Source organism: Myotis daubentonii, chromosome 2, assembly GCF_963259705.1.
Source record: "Myotis daubentonii chromosome 2, mMyoDau2.1, whole genome shotgun sequence".
Taxonomy (NCBI): Eukaryota; Metazoa; Chordata; class Mammalia; order Chiroptera; family Vespertilionidae; genus Myotis; species Myotis daubentonii.
In genome coordinates, this window is record NC_081841.1 from 213332789 (window position 1) to 213338796 (window position 6008).

Genomic DNA, 6008 nt, shown 5'->3' on the forward strand with positions numbered 1-6008 from the left:
CAGAGGGATCTATAGGCCAATTCAATTTCAATTGACAAAACCAAAGGATATAAGTTAATTGAATTTCCTGAATTTTTTAAGGCATTCTTGTTGAACACAAATATACATATATACATATACATTTAATTTGAAAAAGTAATTTAATACTTAGACTGGAGCTTAGGTTTCAATAATTGTATCATTGGCATCAGTTATGAGAATAATTATGGTGATGATACTTTTCAGATTTAATGGAGAGCAGATCATTTATAAGTTGACTCATGGGTTCTGTTCCTATTTCCCTTTTAATCGTGTACTTATGGCCTTCATTTCATTTCCTGCTACATAACATCACAATTACTTTCACATATCATATATTATCGGGAGAGATTCCTCTTGGTGATCGCCAATCCCTCATAATGGCTTTTGGAGCTGGAAGCACCTTAGACATTATCAGGTTATACTCCTTTTCATTTGAAGGGGATAAGATCATTCAGGGGTAAGTTTCAATCCAAAGTCATACCACTACAGGGTGACAGAGCTGGAGGTAGATAGAGGTCTAAACTCTAAATCTCTACTACAATATGCTATTGCTTTATGAAACTCGGGTCTATAACTGGGTGTATCATTAAAACACAGATCTTCTAGAACTCTCCCATCATTAAGGAGAAGAGAAGCCGCACATGTATAGTAATCCAGCACTTAGTTCAGGGTTACACTACTGGGAAATTCAATCCTCCAGAACATACCTGTCAAGCTGGTAACTGATACAAAGTCCCTGAATTTTAATTCCATTGATAATATTTCTACTCCCTCGTTCAGTGACTTTTAAAAACTTCTTTTAATAATTTTAATGAGATTGTTTCTGTTTCTAAATTGATTTTAGAGTGAGAGGAATAGGAAAGAGAGAGAGAAACATTGATGTAATGTGAGAGAGCTACCTTGATCCATTGCTTCCCGTTCACCTCCTGACTGGGGATTGAACTCACACCTAGGTATATGCCCTGACTGGGAATCAAACTTGTGACCTTCTGGTGCATGGGACAGAGATTGTTTCTTTAGTTTTCTCAAGGCAATAGCAGGTAGAAGCAACAAACTAAGAGAATGGAATATGTATTCTTTAATGGATATCAGAGGAAGAGGTGACCCAACCAAAGCCATTGGGCAAGGATTATGGACTGGGGCATTCAGGACAGGGTCAACATCTCTTCGCACTTTATCATCCCAAAGACCCTCAGTGAAGACAAGTTGGTCCACATATTGCTGATAAAAAGTCAAGAAAGTATATGATGCAGTTGAAAATGATTTCCAAGATATGGTAAACTTTGTTATCTGGAAAGTAGATATATATATATATATATATATAGAAAATTCATCCCCAGATGATTTTGGATAATTGAAGTTTTATTCTTGGAAATTGGTATTACTTGTTAATTTCCTGCACTTACATTTAAACCTTGCCTTAAAAAAAATTTAGTGACCCTACACTAGACTTGAAATTAAATTTAAAGCAAAGCATTGCTTTCTGTTATATTTTGGCTTAAAATCTCCATTTGGCCTCAGAAAAATTTATTTTTCATATTTTAATTGGAAACTCTCTTAAACTGTGTCAGTTAAACTGAGTTGGAATGGAGAAAGTATGTCATGGTCTGCAGTAGCAACATGCAGATGCTGACTTTTTAAAATAAGAAGATCAAATATCTGTTTGTGTCCCTATTACCTATCATGCTCCTGCTTGAATGAGGTGTCCAAAGAATAATAAACTACATTTTAGACATGGGTGCTACATTTTATGCTAAGAATTGATGTCAGTTTGAAACAGATAACTTTAAAAGATAGTGGGTGACTGCTTCATAATCTATACTAATAAAAGTGTAATATGCTAATTAGACCAGACAGCCAAACGACAAAGCCTCAGTGGCAGGAGCCAAGGCAGATGTGGTTGGGGGCAACCAGGCAGGCATGGGAGCAGTTAGGGGCATCAGGCAGGCAGATAGAGTGGTTAAGGGTGATCAGGCAGGCAGGCAGATGTGGTTAGTGGTGATCAGGCAGGCAGGAGAGTGGTTAGGGGTGATTACACAGGCAGGCAGAGACAGTTAGGGGTGATCAGGCAGGCACGTGAGCAGTTAGGAGCCAGCAGTCCTGGATTGGGAGAGGGATGTCCAACTGCCAGTTTAGGCCTGATCCACAGCAGGATCAGACCTAAACTGACAGTTGGACATCCCCCAAAAGGTCCCAGATTGTGAGAGGGTGCAGGTGGGGTGAGGGATGCGCATGTAGGAATTTTGTGCACTGAGCCTCTAGTAAGTAATAAAAGCAATGGCACCTTTGAGTTAATGTCCTCAGTCTCACTCAGACTTCCTAACAAAATGATCCCTGTGCAGTTATCATAGACTGATTTTGAGATTTCCTGACTCTGAAAAATAAACTAGAGAATTAGAAAGACCAACATATTTTGCTTAACAGAAAGGAGAAAGTGAAATCTCTTAGGACTACCTGGGAATGAGCAAAACCCCCAAGCATCCACTGAGTACCCAGGGATTTATCATCTAGAAATCTCTCCGGATGATGGACTATTGAATTGAAGGTCTGTTCATTGTCACAGACAACTGGAACATCAGTTTCTGGACCAACGACTACCTGGCTCACAAATAAGCAGATTCCTGGACTATATCTAGAAGATCAAAATGTATTTCCAGCATCTCATGATATGCATGTGTGTGTGTGTGTGTGTGTGTGTGTGTGTGTGTGTGTGTTACAAACCATTAGCAACCCTATGAATGAGTGATGTTCACAATATCATGTTCTCAACTGCCTCAGCCCTTGTAGACTGTGAACTATGGCTTCTTTTATGGGCTCAGTCCATCTCATATTTGATCTTCCTCTTTCCTGCTGCCTTTGATTTTTCCCAGCATTGTTGTCTTCAAAATAACTCTGCCTTCTCATGATGTGCCGGGAGCCGGTCCATCCTTGCTGTTTCAAGGGACCTGGCATATATGGCATACGGTTCTTAATATGTTTGCTCACCTTCTTGGCGCTGTGTTTTAACCAAGGTCACCTCTCCGAGAAAGGTTGAATCCCCAGATAGGGATTTTTCCCTGAAGTTAGGGAGAGGATGAAACTCCTTAACTAAGTGCCAGGCGGGTAATTAATCACTTTAACTACAAACAATCATGCTTAAGCTGCATAATCTTTACTCCCTGGAATGGAGATAAGAAACGCCCTAACCTTTGTAATAGAGATTGATAGGATTGAATCAACTGGTATAAATATAGATGTAACAAGACAGAAAGAGACAGAACTAAGAAGAGAGAACCTACAGACAGAACCTACACAGAACCTACAGACAGAAGAACTTCGCTGGAGAGAACATGGCAAAAGATCCTGGACTGAACCTGACTACAGAAATTGGCAAGAGAACCTGACTAGAACCTGGTGACTGAACCTGGCTGGAGATCTCAGACAGAACCTGGCTGAAGAACCTAGCGAGGGAACATGGCTACAGAACCTCCCTGGAGATCCTAAGCAGAACCTCTCTGGAGATCGAGACCAGAACTTGGCTGGAGATCCTGGCTAGAGATCCTGGCTAGGCTGCTGATCAACTGAACGCTGTCTCGGTGTCATTCCTTCTTCGCCGACTCCGTCCACACCTTTGGGGACCCCTGGACCCGCTGGGGTTGGACCCTGGCAATGATGTGCCTGAAGTAAGACAGCTTCAGTTTTGTCTTTTTTTTTTTTTTTTTCCTCCAGTGATGTTCAGGCTGAACGTGCCCTTGGACCCACTTGTCTGTCTTCCTGGCAGTCCTGGATATCTGTAGAGCCTTCCTCCAACACCATACTTCACATAAGACAATCATGTCTAAACACTATGACAACTTTTCTTTTGAAAAAAAGAAAATATTAGCATCAGGTTTCTATATGGAAATGTGATTTTTAGTACAGCCTTTATGCTCATGAAACATAAGTTGACTAAGATCAGGAAAGTTAGGACTCAGTATATGTAAAGTACAATAAAAAGAAATTGCTGGTGTCTTGATTGATACCCTCAACCTAAAAGGCATCACAGTTTGCATATTTGAAATATGCTACTGCCTTACAACCAGAAATTATTTTATTGGTCTTGTTAGCCTCCATTTTTAATAAACAGAGTTCTGCAGTACAGCAATATGCATTATTTACTTAAGCATCAACTCCCTGAAAATCTAACTTTCTAACCAAACTGATGTAATGCAATTTTGAAGAATAGTTAGAAAACAAAGGAGATTTAGTGGGAAAGTGGTTATGTCTTTAAATATTTTAAAAAGTACAAAAAGGAGAATAAATTATTTTGTGTGGATGGAGTAGATAAATCTAGGATGGGAGGATAGAAGTTGCAAGGAGGTGTATTTCACTGTATAGGGAGACTTTTCTTAAAAATTAAAATAAGATAGAACTTCCTGAGCAGAAATGGGCTCCTCAGAAACCAGTATGTTTTTTTGCAGTCAAGGTATCCTGACAGAGAAGACCAAACTCTATGTCACGAGTGCTAAACTGCTTTCCAACCTACTTTTATTTATTTATTTATTTATTTTTTTAACATATTTTTATTGATTTTTTACAGAGAGGAAGGAAGAGAGATAGAGAGTCAGAAACATCGATGAGAGAGAAACATCGATCAGCCGCCTCCTGCACATCCCCCACCGGGGATGTGCCCGCAACCCAGGTACATGCCCTTGACCGGAATCGAACCTGGGACCTTTCAGTCCGCAGGCCAACGCTCTATCCACTGAGCCAAACCGGTTTCGGCCCAACCTACTTTTAAAAAAAATTCTCACCCAAGGATATTTATTGATTTTAGAGATTGAGGGAAAGGGAGAAAGAGAGAGAGAGAAACATAGAAGTGAGAGAAAAACATTGATCATTTGCCACCTGTATGTGCTCTGACCAGTGATTAAACCCACAACCCAGGTATGTGTCCTGACTGGGATTTGAACCTACGACATTTTGGTTTACAGGAGGACGCTCCAGCCAACTAAGCCACCTAGGCAGGGCCAAATAACAAATACTTTCAGCTTTGTGGGCTTTACTGTCTCTGTCACTGTAGTTATAGGGTGAAAGCAAGCCTCCATAATATATGACTGAAAGTACATGGCTGTGTGCCAGTAAGACTTTATTTGCAAAAAGAAGTACTGAGTAAGATTTGTTCTGGGAATTGTAGCTTGTCAGCCGTGTTACATCTTATTTTCTGAATTAGCAGGGAGCAGGACCTAGACATCAACCAACTCCCTTTCGTACTTAAATTTCAGTGATATTAGATTCTTCGCTAATGGCATAGGTACCATTTGCCAGAAGACCCTTTCAGGTTCAGCTATCCACACCCACCTGTTACTCAGTTGTGCAGCTAGGCAATTACAATGGAGAAAGTCCCATTAGATGAGATCTAAGCTTCATTTGACTCCAAAGAATGGGGAATGTGACGAACATTTTTCAAAAAGGAAACCTGCATATGAATTGTATGGCCCCAATGTGAAACAGTTAATATATTCAACTAGAGGCCGGTACACAAAATTCATGCATGGGGGATGTCCGTCAGCCCGGCCTGCACCCTCTCCAATCTGGGACTCCTTGGGGGATGTCCAACTGCTGGTTTAGGCCAGATCTCTGTGGGATTGGGCCTAAACCAGCAGTTGGACATCCCTCTTGCAAACTGGGACTGCTGGCTTTTAACCACTTGCCTGCCTGCATGCCTGATCGCCCCATAGCCACTCCTCTGCTAGCCTGATTGACACCTAACTGTTCCCCTGACAGCCTGATCGCCCCCAATTGCCCTCCCCTGATGGCCCAATTGCCCCAACTGCCTTCCCCTGCCAGCCTGATCACCCCCAACTGCCCTGCCTTACAGGCCTGATCTCGCCCGAACTGCTCTCCCCTGTTGACCTGATCTCGCCCCTAACTGCCCTTCCCTGCCAGCCTGGTCACCCCCAACTACCCTCTCCTGCTGGCCTGGTCCCCCCAACTGCTCTCCCCTGCCAGGCATCTTGTAGTGACCA